The sequence below is a fragment of the Siphateles boraxobius genome, unplaced genomic scaffold (assembly GCF_051911475.1).
Source record: "Siphateles boraxobius isolate OS27281-9 unplaced genomic scaffold, OSU_SipBor_1 87, whole genome shotgun sequence".
Classification (NCBI taxonomy): domain Eukaryota; kingdom Metazoa; phylum Chordata; class Actinopteri; order Cypriniformes; family Leuciscidae; genus Siphateles; species Siphateles boraxobius.
Window position 1 is genome coordinate 659100 of NW_027509216.1, and position 10901 is coordinate 670000.

The 10901-nt window shown below is 39.9% G+C and overlaps 1 long non-coding RNA gene and 1 pseudogene across 2 annotated transcripts in view; one reads left to right on the forward strand and one right to left on the reverse strand.

Moving 5' to 3' along the window:
- The window catches only part of LOC143731495 (butyrophilin subfamily 1 member A1-like), a 329271-nt pseudogene that overhangs the window by 248338 nt on the left and 70032 nt on the right, over positions 1 to 10901 (forward strand). The window lies entirely within an intron of this gene.
- LOC143731500 (uncharacterized) lies at positions 525 to 4631 on the reverse strand. The gene is made up of 3 exons (XR_013200778.1): positions 4448 to 4631; positions 4116 to 4172; positions 525 to 640 (listed from the first exon to the last, which is right to left on the reverse strand). It is a non-coding gene; the product is annotated as an uncharacterized LOC143731500 (long non-coding RNA).

A 10901-nucleotide genomic window follows, 5' to 3' on the forward strand; every position in this document is an offset into this window, starting at 1 on the left:
GGCTCTGTGCTCCCCCTTGGAACACACCGCATGACCAGTGCCCGGTTGCATAAAGCACCTTAAGTTTTTCCCTTAAGTGTGATACTTAAGGGGCGATTTCCCCTTACCTAAGAGAATAACTTAAGGGTGTTGCATATAATCTCATCAACGGTTCTCTTAGGTAAGGGAAACATTTAAGTGTTTCACGACAGCGATCCTGGATTCACGTTATAAAAGTCTGTTGTTGCCATAGATACGCAAAACACTAACACTAGCAATTACGCGTTTTCATCAAATAAAGTAGGCTAATAAAGTAGGCTAGGATATCGGAATGGATAAAGAAAACAAAAAAAGAAAGCCTAATTGGACAGAGGAGGAGAAATGCATTCTTCTTGACGAATATGATAAAAGAAAAACAATTTTGAAAAGCAAACTAAATCCCCATGTAACTGCTGCAAAAAAACAGAAACAGTGGGAAGAAATAACGGAAAAAATCAACGCAAGGAATCTTAAAAAAGAGTTGAGCGCTTATAAGAAAGAAGCCAACAAAACAGGTAAGATTGAGCAAGACTAGCGCTACGCTTTTAAGATTGTAAGCACCGCACCCTGGTGAAGAGTGCGCTTTATTGCTGTACAGTGTTAAGACCTAACGATTACAAAACTGACCAACAGGTGGAGGACCCCCACCGGCTGAGTTGTCGGACTGTACTATAATGGTACAAAACATCATTGGAGCTGACTCACCTGTCCTGTCTGGCATCTGTGGCGGTTTAGAGAGTGAAGCTGAACCAGTGCAACAGTGTAACATAGAGTGAGGCATTAAGTTATTTTCCTGTATCATCATATAATAACAGTGGCTTAGAGGATACATTATTATTTTGACATCATTAGAGACATAATACGTTATAACATAATGATTTAACTGACATTAATGTCACATTTAGACCCTTGCAGCACTCTGAAAAACAACTTCAGCACCATCAGATCGTCAGCAGAACGCCGATACAGGCAACCCCTAAGTAATGACTTATGTTAACTATTGCTTCAGCCTATAATTAATCCAACGAACAGCTTTAATATTATTTTTTAAGATTTTCTTAATTTTCCCCATTACTTGCGTATTTCAGAAGACCGCAAATATCACCTGCAGCCAAATCAAGAGAAGATGTGCTGGAACTGCAGAGAGAGGTTCTGCAGCTTCAAAAGGAGAAACTGCAGCTGGAGATTGACAAACTAAAGAAGGAGACGGAAAATCAGGAGCTCTATAATTTTATTCTAAATAACAAACTTTTACCGCTAAAGGCTGAAGGAAAAATAACAATAACTACAATTGAGTAATTTTTTGACAATTGTTTTTTTAGATTTCAGATTGTGTGTGTGTGTGTGTGTTATAATAATAAAAACTACTACTACTACTACTACTACTACTACTTCTTATTTCTTCTTATTAAGATGACTACTATTAATACAACTATATTATCAGTTAAAGAAAGCATTTACAATGGCATCTCTAGCAGCATATCCAGCCTGTTGGAAATCGTGATTTTGAATCAGATGCAGTTCCTCATAGCCCTCTTCATTCCCGTGCTCATCCTCTTCTGCGATAGCAGAATACCTCTTGGAAAGGTTGAAGAGCACAACACACGCTACAATAATTCTGCATGCCCTTGAAGGCTCAATACGCAGTTCGCTGTGGAGACAGTGAAACCTGCGCTTCAGCTGTCCGATGGTCCTCTCAATAATCGACCTTGTGTGGGTCAGCGCATTATTGTACTTTTCCTAATCGGGTAAAAAAAATAAAGAAAAAATAATAAAGATTTTTACCAGTAGGCTATAAACAGTGCTTTAAAGGTATTGTAGGTAGAAATCCCCAAAAATACTTTTTCCAATTTTTTTCAAACTGTCTTTATATATCAATGCATAATTAAAATGTAAGTACTCTGGAAAATAAATTATAAAAATCGAGTGTCTGTAGTTCTCTCAGGACTGTAATAAACACAGCTCATTATTCCATTCGGGACGAAAGAAATGATTGGCTGGGGCGACTGTCACTCTCCCTCGCTACCATGGATACCACCTCTGCTGATACAAGAGGAGCCCAAATGCGCGCACCCGTTTGAAGAGGCACGGAAGCTAGTAATAACAATAATGGCAGAGAAAGAACAGTCAAAATTCTCAGTAACGTTACCTGCATATACTGTAGAGGCAGCGAAGTCAGACAGGTTAAAAAAAGGAAGACAGTATTTGAAAAGGCTATGAACAAAAAGTCTTTGGATAAATAAGAAATCATACGAGAGTCAATATCGGCGTGGCTTTCCAGCGTCGGCGACTACTGAGGGATCTCAAGGGGCTGAAAAGTGACTCCATGATGGCTTTATTTCTGCTGGACAGGTAATCTTGCTGTTTTCATTTTGAGGGCATTTATTTTTTCATGAAGCATGTATCATTAGCACACGTAGCTACCTAATATAGCTACCTAACGTTACGTAGCATAACTAACGGTACTGGCTTAGCTATGACAGTGTAACTTTGGTGTCGACTGGTATAACGTTACTGTTAGTGAGCCAGGGTTGAGACGATAAATAAGCAATAGGCCTATCTGCAGTTGAAAGCTGTTTTGTTTAATTTCGCCAAATCTAACTTTAGGTTAAAAAGTTTAGGGGATCTATTTTTATACCTAGCTTTACCCTCTGCCTAAACTGTGTTCCTATTTTCACCGTGAACTCTACCTGCTCCGTTTTTTCACGTTTGGTTTGTTGTTATATGCTCTACATATGTTTACCTATGTCTTTATGTTGTATCTGTATGTGCTATACAATATATGTTGTGTGTGTGTGTGTGTGTTATATTATCTTGGGTCTGCAATGCAGTTGTGAGAAGGTGTTTGAGTGTATGTTACTCAGTTTATCTGTAAACAATCTTATGTTATGAATCTTAAAAATTCACCTTCATCGCAGTTTAACTGATAGTAACGGCAAACGTGTATCAATGAAGCTATATAGCTTCGCCTTATATTGAGTTTGATTCCGTTACGAGCTAGTCAAATATTTTAAACTTTACCAGTATCGATATGCGAGCTGGATAGTGAGTATTTACAGCCATGTTAATTGTTTATATTCATACTGATAAAGTTAGTTATTTTATTACTTGTGATTCTGACATGATGTCACTACATCTGGTACAGCTGGTAAACGCGTCCGACTCTTCCAGCTGAGCGAACGGCCGGGATCGCGCGTTCATGTGTTTTGGGGGAGTGGCTTTGGAAGGAGCCGAGTAGGGAGGGAGTGGGAGTTAATGGAATAATGAGCTGTGTTTATTGCAGTCCTGAGAGGACTACAGACACTCGATTTTTATAATTTCTTTTCCAGAGTACTTACATTTTAATTATGCATTGATATATAAAGACAATTTAAACAAATTTGAACAAAAAGTATTTTTGTGGATTTCTACCTACAATACCTTTAAGATAAATACTATGAAGTATTGCATAAAAGATTTTCTTTCAGAGTGCAAAATATTTGAGGCTTTGATTATTTTAAAACATACGCAAATCAGGTAAGGTGTTACAGAATTGACAATGTGTAGCAGCAACACAATAGAAAGTGCATACCTATTTTAAGTACATATTTTAATACATTTATAATTCAGTAAACTACTGCTAATATTTCATTAATGCTCACAATTTGATTAACATTTTCCATGCAAATCTTTTAGGCACCAAATTATACCTTCATAGGAATATACGTATTAATTAATTACATGCCTGTGCAGCATTACGGGGATTCATGAAGGGCGTCATGAGCCATGGACGGCAGGGGTAACCACTGTCCCCGAGCAGGAGACCAGTGTGCACTCCAGCTTCAAAATCACTCCCTAGTTTGCTCTCCGCCAAAATCCTGGAGTCATGTGTACTCCCGGGCCATGATGCAACAACATTTGTAATTTTGCAGAGATGGTCACACACTAATTGTACATTAATTGAATAGTAGCCTTTTCGGTTTACGTACTGGTATTCGTGTGTTTGGGGCGCCTGTATTCTGATATGTGTGCCGTCAATAACACCACATATGCGAGGAAAACCTGCTTTCCGAAAAAAACTGGTTTGAATGACCTCCTGGTCATGATGGGATGGAAACTTGACCGTTGCGTTTAAATGACGGGAAAGAGCCCCCGCAACCCGGTGAACCACTCTGCTGACAGACGATTTATGCACGTGGAAAACATCTCCCACTACCGTCTGAAAACTTCCAGTTGCAAAAAAACGCAGTGCTATAAGCAGTTGTAACACTGCAGGTAAAGAGTGGTTGCGATGTGTGACATGGTCAAGGTCGCCGTCTAGTTTGTTAGCGATGTCAAAAATTGCGCGTCGATCAAACCGGTATTCAAGCAACAATTTTTCATCGCTAAGATGGTCCAAAGGGTTCTCCCGATCTCTAAAAATTCGTCTTTGCACATAATTATCTTCAACTGGTTCCATAAATTCAGCCATGTCGTCTTATTTTTGTCCGCGTTACTCTTAAGGTTACGATTTCCAAACCTTAAATTATACTTAGGGAAATGACCGTTAAGGGGTTTTATGCAACAGTTAACGCTTTTTAAGGGATTACTTAAGGGAAAAAACAGCATTTAAGGGAAATTCTAAGTGTTTATGACGTTTCACTTAAAAAAACCGTTAAGTATTTTCTGCAACACCATTAGATTTAAGGGAAACATAAGGGCGAACTTAAGGGAAAATGTCACTTAAGGTGCTTTATGCAACCGGGCACAGGCCTGCAGCCCCCCTGCCTTCTCATCCACATGACCATCAGCAGGAGCAGCAGCCGGACAGCCGGAGCTACGCTGAAGCAGCCAGCCGATCACTGACCCACTGCAGCCCCAGCACAGTCCCCAGCCAGCCGATCACTGACCCACTGCAGCCCCAGCACAGTCCCCAGCCAGCCGATCACTGACCCACTGCAGCCCCAGCACAGTCCCCAGCCAGCCGATCACTGACCCACTGCAGCCCCAGCACAGTCCCCAGCCAGCCGGCCTCATCTCCATCCAGAGACCTCACAAACATCCAGCACATGCTGACTCTGCTGTGCTCACACCTCATGGGTTAGTGACTCACACACACACAAAAAAAAAGCGAGTAAAGAAAATGAAAAAGTATGTACGAGTGTGTATGTGTGTATGTGTGTTTTATTTCTACTTATTTTAAAATCAGATTCTTAGAAACATATTTACTATTCTTGAAAAAAAAAGTATGCATGTGTATGTGTTTATTTTTATTTTATACTCATTTTATCAGATATTTAGAAACCTCATATTATAAAAAAAACTAAAAAAAAGTGTGTGTGTGTGTGTGTGTATGTATATATATATATATATATATATGTGTGTGTGTATAGTATGTGTGTGTGTGTGTGTGTGTGTGTGTGTATGTATATGTATGTATAGCCTATGTGTGTATGTGTGTATGTATGTGTATATATATGTATGTATGTATATATATATATATATATATATATATATATATATATATATGTGTGTATATGTATATATATATATAATATGAATATGATATCTTTTTAGTATTTATTTGACCTAATTTATACATTTAACTTAATTTCTTGGATCATAATATTTTATATAATATTCTTCTTGATTTGTCAATTCAATATACTGATGTCTGTCTTGTTTTGAAATAACAAATGTGATTATTTAATGAGCTCATATTCCCTGAAAGTCACATGTTGGAATATTCAAGGACTGAGGTCCTCTGTTTTTGGTATCAAGAGCCAACATTCGGACTTTAAAAAAGAAATTCTGAATTCTGACATTATAATACTACAGGAAACATGGAATGTAAGAGATTTGTCCACTGGCTGCCCAATTGGATTTAGGGAAATAGTTTTACCATCAACGAAACTAAGAGGGGTGACTCAGGGCAGAGAGTCAGGGGAAATGCTGATATGGTATAGAGCACAACTCATAGACTCGATCACAGCTATACAAAACGGAAAAAATAATATCTGGTTAAAAATCCACAAAGACATCGTCTCCACAGACCGTCACATATTCTTGTGTGCTATATACCTTCCGCCAGCTGAGTCTCCCTATTATAATGAAGAAACCTTCTCCATCCTGCAGGATGAGATCAGCCATTTCCAGACAAAAGGGAATGTGTTAATGTGTGGCGATCTAAATGCCAGAACTGGAAATGAACCAGACTTTGTCAATACACAGGGAGACAAATATGTGACCCGTCACAGAAACCAGGGACACAAGTCGGCAGCACAACTTTCGAGCAAAATGAGAAAGAAGAGTTTTTTTTCAAAATTTGTGATTTTCAATTTTTTGGAGAATCTGTTAATTGAAATCACGAAGAAGCCTCTCCATGTTTGAGTTAGCAGTATTGGTATATTTAAAAGCTTACATTTTGAGGTTGAAATCGGCTTGTTTTCGGAGATTCTAGCATGCAGTAGGGGCGTGGCGTGTCATTGTCTGTGTGTATTTCCATACTGAATAACCCGGCGCTTTTGCCCCCGCCCTCCAAGTCAACCACATGGCTACTTATTATGCTGTGCTCTGGCCAGCTCTCTCTGATATCAAAATTCAATGAAGATGGATGCCGCAAAGATTGTCGCAGACGAGATGAACCGTCTGGCAGTTACACCGAAAATGTTTTCGCCGCACTTCGTGGGCTCGGGAAACTGAACCGGAGGTATGGGCGCAGCGCGCTCGCCCTCAGTGCTTCAATACGGCGGCTCGGCTCGCTGACAGCGGTGGCTGGCTGTTTCATATGTGACGGAGAATCGAAATAGAGGATGCAGTTAAGACCTTTGCTGCTGCGATGAAGGCCTGCCGTGCGTGTTTCTGAAATGTAAGTTAAGCTTCATTTGCTCTTTAGTCGTTATTTAAGATGCTGAACCTGCTGATGATATAATGTGCTTGCGGACATTTCATTTGTGTGTGTATACGCACATAAGAAAGTGGTGTAAAGAGATTTGCAACAGTAATTTGAGGAGGTGAAATGTGATTATTTGGAAAATTGCAGAAATGACTGCTTAAAGAAAAATGCCAGCAGGCATTTGCCTCCTACATAAACTTTAATATTGTTGACATTTTGGGCACACGAGCGTTGCGTACTATTTGCGCTATATGTAGGCCTATGGCTTATTGGTCTTTGTTTGTTGTTGTTGGTTTTGCGTTATATGTATATGGCATATTGGTCTTTGTGTGTTGTTGCTGGTTTTGCGTTATACTGTATGTATATGGCATATTGGCCTTTGTGTGTTGTTGCTGGTTTTGCGTTATATGCAGGCTATATGGCATATTGGTCTTTGTGTGTTGTTGCTGGTTTTGCGTTATATGTATGGCATATTGGTCTTTGTGTGTTGTTGCTGGTTTCGCGTTATATGCAGGCTATATGGCATTATTGGTCTTTGTGTGTTGTTGCTGGTACGTTGCAAATAGAGGTGCAGCACAATTGTTTTTCGCCTAGTGCGGCAGAAGTGCACTCATTCGAAGTGTAAAAAAAGCTGTAAAGCACATGGAGGAGCTTTACAGGGGGTATGGCTTATCTAAATGAGATGTAAATGAGCCCTATTGTCACCCCCAGCAGCAGAGACAGGTGAGAACTGCACAATCTTTAGCTCGTTTTCTCCTCTTTGAGCTTTTTTAAGTGCCTACTTTAAAATGGCCACAACTTCTCCAAATATTATCAGATTTCCACATGTTACACATCGTTGGAAAGCTTGGATATTACACTCTCAGAATCTATGAATAACTCAAAATGCCCCAGAACCGACTTGTGTCCCTAGTTTCCGTGACTGGTCACATATATCACAAACACCAGCCACTCTCTGCCCTCATACCATCTCAGAAACAATTATGACAAATACACAAACAGAAGTGGGAAGAGCCTCCTAGAGCTCTGTCGATCACTGGGCCTGTATATAGTGAACGGTCGTATACGGGGAGACTCTTTTGGTTGTTACACCTTTAATTCTTTCCTGGGTAACAGTACTGTAGATTACTTCATCACAGACATTGACCCAGTGCATCTCAGGGCATTCACAGTCAGTCCTCAAACACCTCTGTCAGACCACTGTAAAATTACACTGTATTTAAGACAAACTCATAGCAATGAATCGCACAGACAGCTCTCTCATTTACTGAGGCTGCAACCACACTACAAGTGGACAAATAACAGCACAGAAAATTACCAAAATGCAATAGAAAGTCAAACGATCAAATTATTATTGGACAAATTCATAATGAACACATATTCACAAAATAAATTAGGCATAAATCTGGCACTTAGTGACATTATCAAAATATTCAACCAATCAGCATCCATGTGCAATTTGAAAAATAAATCATCAAAAAGGAAACCAAAAAACACCAAAGAAATGTGGTTTGACAGTGAGTGCAAAAATATCCGAACAACGATACGAAATCTTTCAAATCAAAAACACAGAGATCCTGACAATGAAGAACTCCGCCATCAATATCACGAAACCCGTAGACTGTACAAACAAACTCTAAGAGTAAAAAAGGAAGAACACACAGAACAACTATTTCAAGCAATGGAGGAGTCAATAAATACCAGTAACTTTTGGAACAATTGGAACACACTCTATAGACCACACCAGGAAGAATTGGCCATTCAAAACGGGAACATATGGAGGACACACTTTGAAAATCTGTACAAAACAACTGAAACAAATCCTGCTCGAAATGAACTAAAAACTAAATTAGAAATCCTGAAAGAAAAAATTAAAGACAATCAGAACCCCCTGGATTTTCCAATCACAATAAATGAACTTACAGACAGATTTCATGCCTTAAAACCCAACAAGGCATGTGGTATTGATGGAATATTAAATGAAATGATCAAATACACCAACGACAAATTCAAAAACGCAATAATCAAATTATTTAACCATTTTTTGAGAGTAGGATATTTCCCCGACACCTGGAACCAAGGCCTAATCACACCAATATTTAAACAAGGAGACAAATATGAGCCAAACAATTACAGAGGCATATGTGTCAATAGCAACCTGGGGAAAATATTCTGTTCGATTATTAATATAAGATTACAGAACTTTCTCAAAACCCACAAAATTCTGGACAAAAGTCAAATTGGATTTCTGCCCAAACACAGAACATCTGACCACATTTACACCCTTCACACGATCATTGATAAACATGTATACCAAAATAAATCCAAAGTCTTTGCTTGCTTTATTGACTTTGAGAAGGCTTTCGACTCGATCTGGCATGAAGGACTCTTCCTAAATTAAAACTATTGGAAAATGGGATTGGAGGGAAAACATTTGATTTGATCAGCACCATGTATAAAAATAATACATGTGCTGTAAAAATAGGGAATAAACGAACAGAATTTTTCTCCCAACAAAGAGGAGTCAGACAACGGTGCCCATTGAGCCCCACTCTATTTAACATTTATATAAATGAACTAGCCAAAGCATTAAATAATTCCCCTGCCCCCGGCCTGACCCTGACTGAATCAGAAGTTAAATGTCTCCTCTTTGCAGATGATTTAGTCATTCTGTCACAAACTAAAGAAGGACTACAGCAGCTCCTCGACGTCGTAGAGACATTCAGTCGAACGTGGGCTCTCAAAATTAACCTCGCAAAAACCAAAATAATGATTTTTCAAAATAGATCCAGGTGTAGAGAAAATAAATACATCTTCAGAGCAGGAAACCAAGTCCTCCAACACACCCACGAATACACATATCTGGGTCTAAAACTGAGTTCAACAGGGAACTTTAATCTGGCTGTGAATGAACTGAAAGCAAAAGCGATGAGAGTCTTCTACATGATTAAAAATACTATTCGACATGAAATTCCAATTCAAACCTGGCTAAAAATCCTAAAAGCAATAATTGAACCAATTGCTCTGTACGGCAGTGAGGTATGGGGACCTCTAAAAACCCAAGATTTTTCAAAATGGGAAAAAGAGGAAATTGAAACTCTTCATACCCAAATTTGTAAAAGCACCCTAAAAGTAAACAGAGCGACACCAAACAACTCGTGCAGAGCTGAATTAGGACAATAACCCTTACTGATCAGTATCCAAAAAAGAGCTGTGAAGTTCTACCAGCACCTGAAGCGCAGTGACCCGAGCTCATATCAGGCTGAAGCCCTGCGGTGTCAGGAGCAGAACCGGCACCGGAGCGCAGTGACCCGAGCTCATATCAGGCTGAAGCCCTGCGGTGTCAGGAGCAGAACCGGCACCGGAGCGCACTCTCACAGCTGATGCTGAAACTACAGCCAGACCAGCACAGCACTATCTGGCCCAACCAAATTATACAATTACAAAAACAAAATTACATCACCTATTGGAAAGATGCTACTAAATTACAAAAAAAGATGGAACTCTATTTACTCCTGAAAAGAGATTATAAACCAGCAGAATACCTGAGCTGTGTGAAAGAGCATAAAGTGAGAAAGACCCTAACCAGATACAGGCTGAGTGACCACAGTCTGGCTGTAGAGAGAGGACGGCACAGGCAGAGATGGCAGCCGAGAGAGCAGAGACTGTGTTCTCTGTGCTCTCAGAGAGAGGTGTGTGTGTGTGTGTGTGTGTGCAGAGACTGTGTTCTCTGTGCTCTCAGAGAGAGGTGTGTGTGTGTGTGTGTGCAGAGACTGTGTTCTCTGTGCTCTCAGAGAGAGGTGTGTGTGTGTGTGTGTGTGTGTGTGTGTGTGTGTGTGTGTGTGTGTGTGTGTGTGTGTGTGTGTGTGTGCAGAGACTGTGTTCTCTGTGCTCTCAGAGAGAGGTGTGTGTGTGTGTGTGTGTGTGTGCAGAGACTGTGTTCTCTGTGCTCTCAGAGAGAGGTGTGTGTGTGTGTGTGTGTGTGTGTGTGTGTGTGTGTGTGTGTGTGTGTGTGTGTGTGTGTGTGCAG